This window comes from Phocoena sinus, chromosome 4, assembly GCF_008692025.1.
Source record: "Phocoena sinus isolate mPhoSin1 chromosome 4, mPhoSin1.pri, whole genome shotgun sequence".
Taxonomy (NCBI): domain Eukaryota; kingdom Metazoa; phylum Chordata; class Mammalia; order Artiodactyla; family Phocoenidae; genus Phocoena; species Phocoena sinus.
This window is the reverse complement of record NC_045766.1, coordinates 2,290,662-2,304,890: the sequence shown is the minus strand read 5'-3', so window position 1 is coordinate 2,304,890 and position 14,229 is coordinate 2,290,662. Positions and strand designations below refer to the sequence as shown.

At 45.9% G+C, this 14,229-nt stretch overlaps 1 protein-coding gene across 5 annotated transcripts in view; it reads right to left on the bottom strand.

Annotated features, from left to right (window-relative positions):
- The window catches only part of THRB (thyroid hormone receptor beta), a 396,926-nt gene extending 385,627 nt beyond the window's left edge, over positions 1-11,299 (bottom strand). The window contains exon 1 of one of the 5 annotated variants that reach the window (XM_032630404.1): positions 11,181-11,299. The gene's annotated coding sequence lies outside the window, so the exon portion shown is untranslated. Of the gene's footprint in view, positions 1-9,896; positions 10,067-10,319; positions 10,436-11,180 lie in introns of those variants that run through there. The other 4 variants (XM_032630405.1, XM_032630402.1, XM_032630408.1 and 1 more) reach the window with 4 other exon arrangements.
- Between the last annotated feature and the right edge of the window lie 2,930 nt (positions 11,300-14,229).

The following is a 14,229-nucleotide window of genomic DNA, read 5'->3' as shown; positions in this document are numbered from 1 at the left end:
CACACCAAGAATCGGCTCTGCCCTCTGCTTCCTGATAGCTCTACTTTAAATTTTAGCTTCCTTTAAAAAAATCAGCACATTCATAATGTGCCAGTTACACCAGGATTGATCAGTAAACTCCCAACACTATGTACATGTTATGACCCACAGAGATCTATCAAGAAAATCAAAACGATGATCAAAGACTAAAAGGGAAAGCCGGGTGTAGCCAGATTAATGATGAGCCACCCCGTAAAAGTGAGCAGGAAGTGAGGAAACAGAACTGGGTCAGCTAGGAGGGTGGTACTGCACCAAAACCCAGAACTGGGTTATGTCATTGCTATCGGGATGTTTCCATCACTTGCCAGGGCCTCCAAAAGTACGAAGACAGTGCTGTGAGGAGAGCCTCAGAAGAACTGAAAAACAGAATTACACAGGGTGGCAAAGACAGTTCACTGGCCACCAAATATTCCGGCTCCCCTTCCCCTTCTACAGCACGGAGGCATCGCAGGAAAGCAGCTGTGAGACAGGGGCTGTATCTCCCATCCTGCTTTCTTCAGCGGGAGGGGAGCACGGCATTGTTCTCACCAGTGGAATCAGAGCAAAATGATTCTGGGTCACTTCCAAGCGGAGGCAGTTAGGAGGCTGGTGTGTCTCTGCACTCTCTTGCCTTCTCAGGGGTCTGATGCAGTGAGGACATGGCCTTGGAAGCCTTGAGCTGGAGATGGAGGAGCCCAAGACCAAAGAAATCAGGATTCCTCAGAATCGCCATAGAGCAGAGTCCCCAAGCTAATCAGGAACCGCAATTTTCAACTTCACGTGGGTGAAAGATAAACTTCTACCTTCTTTAGCTCCCGTGCATTTTTAATTTTATTTCAAAGTGTAGATAGTGTTTTCCTAACCAATATACGTGGCAAGAAAAACTTAAGTGTCTCAATCACTTGAAATAATGTATACAATTTATTTTTGCATGGAATTTGACAGAACGATAGATTTTCAAGGCTAAAGTTGTCCTGCCCAGTTCCAGCAGCTACTAGCCACTAATGGCCATTGAGCATTTGAAATGTGGCTAGGTCAAGATTGAGATGTGCTACAAGTGTAAAATATATACCAGGTATTAAAGGTTTAATACAAAAAGCAAAATATCTCATTGGTATTTCGTATTGATTATATGTTAATAATTTGGGGATGAAATAAAATATACTATTGAGTTCAAACTCACTGGTTGCTTTTTACTCATTTGTAACATGGCTACTAGAAAATTTTAAACTACCTATGTGGCTCACATTATATTTCTATTGGACTCTGCTCGGCTAGTAGGTGTTAGCAAATTACAACCCACCTTCTGTTTTTGTAAATAAAGTTTTATTGGTACAGAGCCATGACTACTTACATGTTATCTATGGCTGGTTTTGCATTACAGGGTAGAGCTGAGTAGTCCTGAAAAGCTGAAAATATTTATTATATGGCCTATTATAGAAAATATTTGTAGAAAATCTGTTTGGGATTACTAAGAAATAAGACCAAACAATGATAAGAAGTCATCATGCTAAGGGCATGTAAAAGGAAAAGAAATCATTGTTTGACTTTATATTACCCCAGGTAGGGCTATCTCTGACTCCAAGTCTACTTTTGTAAAATATTTTGCAATATTTTTAAAAACTAAAATTTGCAATATGAAGAAGTTAATCCTGATAATGCCCGGACTAAGGATAACTTTGAAATTACCTAATTTATCTACTCTTACCATTTCATGACTAAGGAAATGAAAGCTCAGATAAGTGAAGAGACTTGTCCAAAATATTTTTATTCTAAATTAGGTGGTATTTCTATAAGGTCATTATCATTCATTCATTCATGGATTCATACTCTCCACCCATCTCTAATTTTGATCATTAAAGAAATAAAATCCCTATCAGTTAGAAAAATCAGCACTTAAGAGCAGAGAAATCCTTGAGTAATAACAGCGACAAATAGGCTGTGAGATAGTTTTTAAATTAAGCTTCATTTGAAAACACTTTAAAGAGAACCTATCATGTAATCTGCTTTCAAATTAAACTTGAAATTCCCCCAAATGTAGAGCCAGCTTGCTAAAAATATGCCTTATTGGAATTAAATGTTAAAAAATTTGCCACATCTTGGAGAAAAGGAAATCTGTTCCCAAAGACTTCACAGCAACATATAACTGCCTCTGTTCTAGCAGCCATCCTCTCTCAGTGTATTATTCTAGAACTTCTAACTGGGCTCACCATTTCCAGTCTCTGTCCCACTCAAGACCTATCCCAAAGAGCCCTTCTAAAATAAAAATCTGATGTGCTGACCATTCCTTAGTCTCTCCATGCTGTCAAGATAAAGTTCATCTTCCTTATTTGGTCTGGAAAGTCTTCATCATGTGGCTTCTACCTGCTCCTACGGCTTCATTTATTGCCCTGTGCACGTCAGACTAAGCTCCTTGCAATTTCCCAAATGCTTCATACTTTTATTCCATTTCATGCACTTGTATATGGTGTTCTTACTGCCTAGAACTCTCCCCACTCCGGACTATGGGTCCCCACTGTACACTGTACTTACTCCATCACAGAACTTATCAATATTGTAGTTGATTGTAACTGTTGAAGCCTTAATTCTACCACCACTAGGAATAGCTAATATTTAGGAACACTGAATTGCAGGTCAAGTGCTACACTATTTCATTTAATCTTCACATGTTATAGATGAGGAAACCGAGCAAGTGTAATAAAGCCAGGGGAAGCCAAGACATGAATCCACACATCCCCACTCTGCAGCTCTGGTTCTTAACTCGACACCAGTGGTTGTCAGTGGGGGTGACTTTACTGCCCATGAGACATCTGGCAATATCTGGAGACATTTTTCCTTGCTGCAACTGGCGTGTCGGGGGAGCTACTGGGATCTAGTGGGTAGAGGTCAGTGATACTGCTAAACATCCTACAGTAATGAGTGCAGCTCCTCAAAGGAAAGAATTATTCGGCCCCAAATGTCAATAGTTCAGAGGCTGAAAAACACTGGTCTACACTAAATTAACTCCTGTTGATTGACCCAGGAGACTCTGAGTATCTCTACAGCAAGGATTTTTAAATGTTCACCATGGTGTCTTGGAACCTACTATAGAGCCTGGTACCCAGTAGATGCCCAGTGCATATAAGATGGATGGATGGGTGGAGGGATGGATGCAGGAATGGATGGATGAATGGGTGGAGGGATGGACAGATTCCAGGAGAAAAGAAGCAAGTTTCCTTATTTTACGCCTTGGTTTTCGTGACAACTTCAATAAAGATAAATCTGAACACACATTCTCAATTAACAGCAAATGAATGCACGCAGAGTACATTCCAGACGATGCCTTCACCTTAGCAATACGTCACATTTACGAATCTATAGTGTGAGATTAAATTAATAAGCCAAATGCCTAGCATTATATTTTTGCAAGAGTCCCTTACAACTACTATACTACAGGATAAATTGACATGTTCATCATCCACATAGGCCATAACTTAAATTGTTTTAAAAAAGATTTCCTGTATAAGGTTCCCCTGGTTTCTTTTTATTATCTAAAAGACAAATAATACAAGAATATACAACCTTATGCTTCCCCCGTTGTAACTACAATTCCTATATAAATACATTATTCTAGATTTCCAGATGCCTGGGGTAGAAATTACAATGAAGCTTAGGTGAAATTCAAAAAAGTAAACAAAAACATATATGGCAGAAATAACCCATTCTCTGTCTTACATAAACTAATGTATCTAAATACCAGAAATGAGGTCAAGGAAAGATATATTTTATGATTATAATATTTTTGAAGTAACAGCAATTTACCCTGATTTTTACATAATCACAAACACTTCAACAATGGCGGCATTAATCAGTGTTGAATACAAACTGATAGATTTTCTACAGAAGAGTACAAAGGTTCAGCTGTGGGGCTAGTTAAAACAAATTGTACTCAATTTTTTAAGTGCAGTACTATGAACTATTCCTCACAACCTTCTGCATTGAACTTTAGCCGTTTGTGGTTTCACACACCACACACACACACACACAAAGAATATGCTGACCCAATAAGTTTTGGTACCTGCTCTCCCTCTTGGAGATTCACACATGCACACAAGCATAAAAGTAGACTCTGAGAATGCTTGCGTTAAGTTGTTAAACTCGGGATTTCCCATAGAGTAACAAATAAAAAGTTAAATCTGATGAAGATCTGCCGAAACATTTAGGAGTAGGGAGAAGGCCTAAAAGTGATGACAGGATGTGTAGCTGGGGACATCAGCATAACTGTGGCATTTCTTGCCATGGGAACCACAGCTGACGCCAGAGACGAGCAGTGCCTTTTTCACTGTATGTGAGAACATGACACGCACTTGTCACAGAGGCAGACTCTGCATGTACGGACATGCAAGTGGTGAGACATTGCCGCATATGGAAGAGCAACACGAAAAAGCTAACCCGAACCCAGGAATGTCATGACTGCTAATATCAATCATGATTTTTTGAGCACCTGCTCTGTACAACCGTGGCTGAAATCTGGGAAAACAGAGCCTTAAGAGAAACAAAAGAGGGGAAAGTACATCTGAACCATCTTGAGAACCACGGAACAACACAAGTCACAAGAGTCAGCATACTCAGTGGGCCCTGGATGCCACAATCATACAGTCTGCCACCAAAACCAGGACTGTCTTCTCCACTCTCCTCATCAGGAACACTCCTGGGTCTCCAGAGGAATCACACAAGTGTACTTCCCAGATGAAGAAGACATACCTGCTGTCAATTAACATTCCTTTGTCCAAGCTTTTGCTTTCATCAGGTTACCACTCATGACTTTTTGAATAAACCCCTACGTTCTTGATCCCAGAAGAGAAGGCATAATCCTTAAGATCTCTTTTATTAGAAAGAGGAAGTTGAATGAGTAATTAGTTCAGATCAGTCCTTTCCTAATTGTTATATGTGCCCCATCCACAGTCCACTCTCAGCACGCACGCACACGTAGGCACAGGCACACATATGTATGCATATGTTATTATACGTATTACTATACTGTTATATACACATTGCATATCATGATATACATATTATTGTATGTGTTGTATACACGTATACATATGTATATGTATATGTATGTGTATATGTATATGTATATTTTAGAGTGTCTATCATGATGAAAAGGCTACAGTATGCTTCCTGGGACAGAGTCAAGGTTCCTGGGTCCAAATTCCAGGCTCTCCTGACTTGCCATTTGGAAAAAGATACTTAAGTTCACAGCAGAGCTCAGTTTCTTACTCAGTAAAAATAGTACCGCACAGGAAGAGCTGCCAGTACATAAAGATCCAAAGTCCCTGGAAATTAGGACAGTATGGACAGGCAACATTAGCATTAAATGTAGATCACGATTCTCACTGTCAGTTGGCCAGATTCCCGAGAGGAGGATATAGAAATAGGTTATCTGTGACTCAGTGATCTGGATAGTCTCCCCTCCCCCATTTGCTTAAATGCTGTAATTGACTAACACTTTGGGAACTTAAGGTGGAGAGTGAACACCCTTAATCAGAAGACTCACCAGCTTAAATGTATTCAACCCCACACCGCATGAATCCCAAGACAGTCCCGGGTGAATCGCACTGCAATTTACGCTAATACACACGGGCGACAAAACCCACAAAACCATCACATCCTCAGATTAAAAGAACTTTATTTCACCTAGGGGGCCATGTGAGGGACCCCGATAGGCATAGCCATTCCATCACAGTGGAGACCGCTTCAGAATCCCTTTGCATTAACATATGCATATTGTCTCATAGCTCACTAGGCTATACACTGAGCCTCAAAAGCAGGCCCAGACACATACGAGGTACACAAATTTTTGTAGACTGAATGAGGAATCAAATCAAGTAATGAAAATGACTTTAAATAAAGCAAGGAGTTCACCATCTATTGCTCAACCAGCTCAGACAGTAGAGCAAGCCCTTCTAGCAAACTACCCTGCTGTGCTATGGACATACAATGTAATCCAGGCAGCAAACATTCACAATGGGCAAAACTAAGACAGAAGATGACACCTGATACACTATCAGAAAAGAGAGAGAAGCGTCTCCCCTTCTCCCCCTCTCATTCATTCTTCCAACGAGCTTCTCCCTGTGCCCATGTGTCAAAGCCTTTGCTAGGTGCTGTAAGTCAAGGATGAGTAAACCCATAGCCCATCACCACAATTCAGAGGGGAAGACAGAAATGAAACAAAACCAAACACACTGCCCTGCAGGGTGATAACTGTACAGGCTAAAGCACAAAGCATGGAGGCCACCAATTGAGAGAGGTTTATGGCCATAGGGTCATTTTCAAGTACCTGGCTGTCCCATCCCCCAGACTGTTCCAGTTTAAAAGCTTGGCAGAGATACTGGATATTTGAGGAAGTCAGCCTAAAGAACATGCTAACCACTCATTCCTCTAGGTTTTCTGAGCTCTACTTCTGCACAGGGGACGGCGACCCGAATCTCCTCTGCGGGGCAATGGGACCTCAGACCCCCAAAGATAAAAGTCCCACTGGGTGACTTTCCATTACTAGGCCTTCTGCATTTTTTTCCCTCGAGGGTTGGTAAAAGACTTGACCATATAAAGAATTTTACTTCATTTTCCGTAGAAATGAAGTTCAAGTATTGGCCATTATATGATCTCACATTCCACAGGAGCATATACTAGTTGCCATGTACCATGGTAAGCACTCTACAAATGTTATCTGATCCATCCTTACAGCTTCAAGGCCTACCTGCCACATCAATGCTTCCACTCTGCATTTGCATCTGTTAACTTGGCTACTGAGAAGCTCAGAGCTAAATTAAATACTGAAAAGCAATAAGCACTTACGATTTCAGTTTGATTATCTGTACTCCTCTACAAGATTTTGACCTCTCTTCCTTTGCCATTTTTACCGGTCTCATCACTTTGTGGGATTTTTACTATGCATTTACTGAGACACATTTCTGGAAGCCAATACTCTACAAACAAAAACAAATGGCCAGAACCATCAACTGTAATTTCCTTTTAGTTTCAGTTGTCACAAGAGTTTCCATGAATAGCTCATTTGAAGATGACCCCTTGTGTGTCATACCTCGGTCACTTGGAAACTCAGATAGTGAACTATTTCCCACAATCAGCAGGTTCAGAATCTGTTCATGAAGTGCAGAAAAGGGAAAAGGGGAGAGGTTGGCGGACGTAACTTACCCATAGGGTAACCACTAGGTTGCTTCCTAATCTACTACCAAGGGATATTTCTATCTTGTGCTGGTTCCTGACAGTCCCGTTCACCCCTTCCCCAACATCTACTTCTGTAGACCAGCTATACCATGACATGCCCTTGGTCCCCTTAGGGCTGCCAAGGCCAAAGGCACCACCAGAACCTGCTGAGTGAGAAGGCATCGCTATCACCCAGTGATGTCTGTTCCCTGGAATTTCACTCTCCGCACTGACAATGCCTCTGCAACTCATAAAGACTCTGATGAAACCCAGGGAGCTGAAGGTCAGTGTCTTTAGGGAATCAAGGTACCATGTAAGACAAACTGCTGCTGAGGATTTCCATGTACTCAAGGCAAACGCCCCCAGGAAGAACTCACAGAAATAACTCTCTGCGTTGTCACTACATAGAGCAGGGCTAGCTTTCGTATCCAAAAAAAAAAAAAAAGAGAGAGATATAAAAATCGAACCATATATACATGGCACACACACACACATACACAGGCACAGATCTTGGCGCATCCAATTGGTACCCAGTTAGATGCTTAGTCAGGTATTTTTTGGAACACAGTGTTTGGGCACAACCATTTATTTATTCAACAAAGATTTATCCAGCACCTACTGTGTGCCAAGCACTGTTCAAGATGCCAGAGAATCACGAGTGAACGAGACAGTCAAGATTCTTTTTCTCAAGGACTCTATAGTCCAGACAGGTACTCAACAAGTAGCAACTGAAATGAACAATTCAGATGGAAAATAAGACCAAGGAAGGAAAAAAAAAAAAAAAAAAAAAGGAAGCAAAAAACAATGCCATGGCTTAGAGAAGGAATGGGAGGCTGCCTCTGCCCCAATGGTCAGGGGAGGGCTTTTTAAAGAAGTAACACATAATCTTACAATAAAATGACAAAAAGGAGCTGAAGAAACCAATCACCTTTACTCTGATTTCCATCAAAAAGATGAGCTTACTAAAAAAAGAAAGGTGCAATCCCATTTGTGGGTCCACACACCCTGTGCTTCAAACGACTGCAAAAAGCCCAGGAAAGGAAAAGGATCCACAACTTTCTCTGCTCTTAAGGACATTTTAAGAAATCTCCTTTCCCCAAAGATGCTAAATGAAAAGGAAGTTGCCTTAATTCATCTCTGTGGTAGGATTTACTACAAAGAATCTAAAAGGGGGGAAAATGGAATGTTTATTCCTCTTTTAAAGGTCAGTTACTTTATAATGTTCCAATGTCAATAAAATTATGCCTTTGCCTTGTAATGCCAACAGGAATTGCTTCATTTAAAAAAAAAAGTCTAGGGCTAAATTCAGTTTCACTTGTTGGAAAAGAGAAGCAAATCATATTTACTAGCAGATAATACCACTTCCAATACATAATAAAACTTTGAAATTCATTAAAAATAAGATTCTGATAGTAGCTTTTCAACGTGCACAAATAATAAGTGATTGTTCACCAATACCTTCCCATATCCCATATCCCAGCCCAAACAAATCGCTTAGTATTGAATTTCTGTTGGAGTCAATTAAAACGCTTAGCCAACTGGCATGAAAACTCCTGAAAACGTCCACTGCTCAAAATAACTTTCATCAAAACACCTTTTTCTTTCATGTTTCCTAGTCCCTGACTTGTTTCATAATAAAAGAGGTAAGCAGAAATCAATTAGGGAGCAGATCCCTCACCATGACTATTCAGATTGAATCATGGAATATTTTGACTAAAACGCAATTTGTATTACCTTGCAATGCACAGCATGCTATATATTATTGAAATGTAAATACGCATACGAAACTAAAAGAAGGCAAAGCTATTGTCCAGCAGGTCTGCATCACCCAATACTATCAGAAACTTCTGTGCTCTGGTATTAATACGCTGTCCAAGGAATGCTTAATTTTTTGAACTTCCAAACGGGTCTTTAAAACTGACTCTCACTGGCACCTAAGAACAATAACATGCTAAGGGGAAGACTCTGTTTCATTTATTTACTGATGGGGCTTATTAGTGTTTGAATCTTCACAAACTCTCAACGTGTGCGGAGCGGGGCCGACGTAGAGTCTGCGCTTTTCTGCCCAGGTAAACTCTTGTCTCTCTTTCACTCCCTTCACGAACTGTTATGCTTCTAGACCCTTCCTGTAAAATTTCCCATTTGGGGAAAAATTATACACTGAGCCTTCTGTAAACAAAACACTCACCCCGCCCCCATTAAAACAAATCAGAAGGCTTAAGAATTAGCACTAATACTGAGCCTACAATGGTCGCCGGCAAATACAAATGACAACTGCAGCCGAGAAGGGCCAAATCCACCTGGAGTAAAAACTCCCCCAATGAGTCCTTCTCCGAGGGGTGACGGGGTGGGGTGGCGACCGTGCAGCTGGCACAACTCGGGGACCGGAACCGACTCGAGGGGCCCCAGGGGAAGATGCTGCGTCAAGAGAAGCGAAGCAAGAAGCGCGAACCGGGAGGCGAGCGACGTCGCCCCCCATTCCCCGGGGAGGTGGGGAGAAGCCAAGTCGCCAGGCACGGGCACCAGGGCACGCCACCCGCAGGATCGGTCCCCTCTCAAAGCCCGGAGTTCCGGGGCAGGAGAACAGGGGCGATGGGGGACCCACAGTCCCTTTAAACCGCCTCCACACACACACCCCCGCCCCACCACCAGCCCCGGTGTCTGCCAACCTTTTCCGAACCCTCGTGTCACAGAACTTCCTCATCATGGAAACTTCCACTCGGTTCGGCGCTGAGGATGCCAAACTCCATGTCACAAGGAGGCTGTCAACAGCCGGGCTCGGGGTTTGAGGAACACCGCCGCCCCAGCCGCCCCGCTCCGCCGCTGCCCACGCCGCGGCTCCCCGAGCGGTGCCCGGGCGGAGAGGGCACCTCCTACCCCCAGGCGGGGCGCGAACCCCTGGAGGCGGGTACCAGGGCGGCTGACACCCCACCCACGCCCGCCCGCGCGCGCGTGCGCGCCCGGCATCGCCGCTCGCACCCTGTGTGGTTCCCGCGACAACCCCGTCGCCCTCCTGCCCACCCCCCGGACGGCGGGGACCGTCGCCCCCTCCCCCGCACCCCCGCCTCCGCGCCGTCCTCCGGCCAAATTACCGGTGTTCTCCAGCCTGCCGGGTCGGGCGCCCCTGCCCGGGGAAGGCCGCCTGCGGGCGCTGCCCGAGCCCGGGAGCAGAAGGTCTCCTTCCCCAGCGCACTCACATTATTCATGCAAAGTTAATCCCCGCCGCGTCACGGCCGCCCGCCTGAGGATGTGCGCCTTCCTTGGCCAAGCCCCGCAGTCTCCACCCTCCTCCGCCCCCTCCTCCCGGCGGCGGGGTCCCGGGGAGCGCCGGCGACGGGACGTCGCGCGAGTCCTGCAGAATGTCAACTCCCCGGGCGCAGAGGGGCTGCCGCAGCCCGGGCCGCGCCGCCCGCCCGGGCCGCCCCACTTTTATAGGCGCAGGAAGCGAGCGCGGCCCGGCCGCCGAGTCCCCGCCTCTCGGGCCCGCGCGCCCGGCCGGCTCCCGGCCGCTGCCCTCCTCCGGCCCCGGCGCCCCTCCGCGCCGCGTCTGCCAACCGGTGACCTGGTTTTGCATCCGGCCCGCCCGGCGGTCCGACTCGCACGGCGGCGGTGGCGGCCGGGAGCAGGCCATTCGGGCTCCCCCAGGGGCGCCGCGAGGAAATGGCCTCCCGGCCGCGCGCCCCGCCGCCGTCGTCCCCCGCCTGCCCGGCCGCCCGCCCGCCAGCCCCCGACACTACCGCCCGGCCCCGGCCCGGAGCTCGGACGCGTCCGCCGCTCCCCGGCCCGCGCCCCCTGCCCAGCGCGCCCCTCACGCGCCGCCCGGCTCGCCGCCTCCGCACCTGCCGCCCCAGGTGCGGGCTCCCCCTCGTCCCCGTCCCGGCCGTGCCCTCCACCCTGGGAGTCCTCCCCGGGTGGCGATGTCGCGGCGGTGTTGGTGGCGCGCGTCCACCCACCAGGTTGCGTGCGCACGGCGGTTCGGGCTTGGGCGTCATTCCTCTCGTCGGCAAAGAGGAAGGGACGGGGGGACGAGGGACACGGGGCCGAGGAAGGGTGACTTCCAGAAGCACGGGCTCCTCTTGGCCCGGGCCGCCGCGCTCCTCCCTCCTTCTGCGAACCACTTGTGGCGCGTGTCGGGCCGACACGGCGATCTGGCTCCTCCCGGGGCCTCGCTCCCGCCGGGCGTCTGGCGTTCCCCATCATCTCCACCCCCGGGAATAAAGTTTGCAAAAAATACCCGGCTTGCGCCTGAAGGAAACACCCCCTCCACACCACCCGACACATCCTGGGAGACGGGCGCAGGGTGGGGACCCTCCGCAGGTTCCAGAAGGGCCGCCCTGTTCAATTGTCTTTGCCCTGGACATGGACAAATAAAACCCGGAAGACAAAAATAATTTATACTCTTGGAAAGTCCTGCCCCGGTCAAATATGAGCTTCTAAAATCCCCCCACCCCCACCCCCAGCCCTGAACGCCAAGGGTTCAGGCTAGGAGAAAAGCAAGCAGGCTGCTGCGTCCTGGGCTGGAAGCATGCTTGTGAAAATCCTGAGCACCCAAGAAGATTAAAACGTCATCGGTCGGAGGCTAGGGTTACAATAAACCTATTTTGACGGCAGAGTACAATGATTTTCTTATAGATAATATCAAAATAATTCCGACTTCATTATTCAATATACACAAGTATTAGTATAACGAACCGTTTTGACAGAGGCTTTTTTAGCCTCAACTGTCTGAACAATGATTTATCGGAGAGTTTTCTAATTTCCAGCCGGTGACGTGTTTTATTCCCAATTCTTGTGAGCGTCCCAGGGAAACGGATGAGAAGCCTACTGACAGCGTGAACTACCACAATGGTCAAGAATTCAGAAACTGCTTCTGTTGTTGAGTGCAGAGTTTCAGCGCGCGGGTCGAGAGAGAGGGAGTCGCAGACCTCAAGGCTCCCTGGCGAGAGGGAGGGACCTCTCCCTTCAGACTCCACGGACTCTATTTCCCCTGGGTCCTTGGCAAGAAATCCGTGCTTTATTCTGCACTTTTAACAAGGCTGCAGCCTAGGACTTGCAGGGTTTGTAGCTGGAGAGAAGTTGTTCTCCTTTTGCAGCTAAGTTCCTGGGCTTTGCTCCAAAGCTGCCCGGGATGTTTTGGTTGGTTTGGAGGAAAGCTGTGGAGTCTGCACCATTTGATCCAAACAGGCGGCCCCCTGGTGGCTAACTGTGGGTGAAAAGCTGGCCACTGGCGGAGAAGCCTGCCCCGACAGGCCCCCACAGTTGACAGCCGGTCTTCGCAGGGGCCATGGAGCCGCTGGAACAACTTTGCAAGGAGGGGAGGTGGGGAGGGGGGCGGAGGTGGGGAGGGCGGCGTGATGTCACTCCTTCTTCACAAAGGTGAATGATAGGCCCTAATCCGCTGGGGCTTTTTTTTTTTTTTTTAATTTTATTATAGTTGATTTACAATGTTGTGTTTAATTTCTGCCGTACAGCAAAGTGACTCAGTTTTACACATATCCACACTCTTTTTTATATTCTTTCCCATGATGGTTTATCCCAGGATATTGAATATAGTTCCCTGTGCTGTACAGTAGGACCTTGTTTATCCGTCCTATATATGATAGTTTGCATTCTCCTCCTGAGTTTAACTTGGAGCTAAATTCCTTCTTAAGTAGGAAACATCACACAGAGAATGAAATATAACAAAACCTGTTGCTTCCCTTTGTTCAAATGGCTTTGTTTTTCTGATCTCATTTGGCCTGGAAACTTCTGAAATAAAGAGTAAATGAAAGCGAAATAAACGTGGCGTTATTCAAGCAATTCGTGAAGCAATGTTATATAACAATAAGGGAGAACAATTTTAAGGCGACGTTATTGAAATAGCATGATTCCATTTGAATCGGCCCACTGAGGGCAGTCTTTCAGGCTCCATCATGGTGAGGAAGCGTTACTCACAGAACATGGCATTTATTTTTCTAATTTTACATAAAGGGGTACATTGGAGGAGAATTTTTATGGGGACCTGATTGAAGGTAAAAAATAATATTCAAATTTTAGAGCACATGGTCCCGTGTTCTAAAGCTGTTTTTATGACCCACGCTCACCTTTCACCGTAGCCAACCTCATTACCAGGGTCTACAAATTTCAAGCTGGTGACTTGGTTCAAGGAAGCGATTCATTCATATATTCATGTATTCATCAACTGCTGGGGTAAGAAAATAAATAAAACGTAGGATCCAACAGGGCTGGGATTACACTGAAGCCAATGAGACCAGTGGTGCAAACACAGGGTCCAAGCCTCTCTTGAATGAAAATTTTGATACACTGTTCATCGTGGATAATTGTTGCATTCATTTTGATGTTTAAAATATGGCAATAAAATATCATTTCTTGATTACTGGGTTTTTTGATGTTCTCTTACATTTTGCACTCAAGGCAAAGGCCTCAGTGGCTTCACCCTAGTCTCCTTCTGCTGTGCCCTCAGTGCTAGCAGAGTCCAATCAGAGAAGTACAATTCAATTAAAATTTTATTAGTGTTGAAGATAATTAATATAGGGTAAGGAACTTGAGGCTAGGGAATTTAGAGATGTGGTGTGAGGGGAGGAGAAAATTTGGGAGATTTCACTGAACAGGTTTGCCCTTAAAGTCCATTAAGGATGGACCAGATTTTACCAGGGAGTATTGGAACCGGAACCGGAAGACGTGCCATTCTAGGGACCAGAACCACTGGTATTCTTTCATTCATCCAACTACTTCTCAAGCTAGCTGTGTGACCAAATGACCCAACCCTGAAGCTCCTGATCTTCTCTGTTCATCGTTAGTTCCTGGAATTTATTTTGGCTATAAGGGCCCCAGTGATTCTGGTCCGTGGCCAGGCAAATAAGAATGCGAAGTTCATCCCTGCCCTTCGGAGGAAAGACAGGCTATTAGGGGAGATGACATGTTCAATATTAACTCTAAGAGTGAAGATGCAATGGGAAATACATAAAAGTAAATTGCTAGATTGTTGCTGGTGAGGAAGAA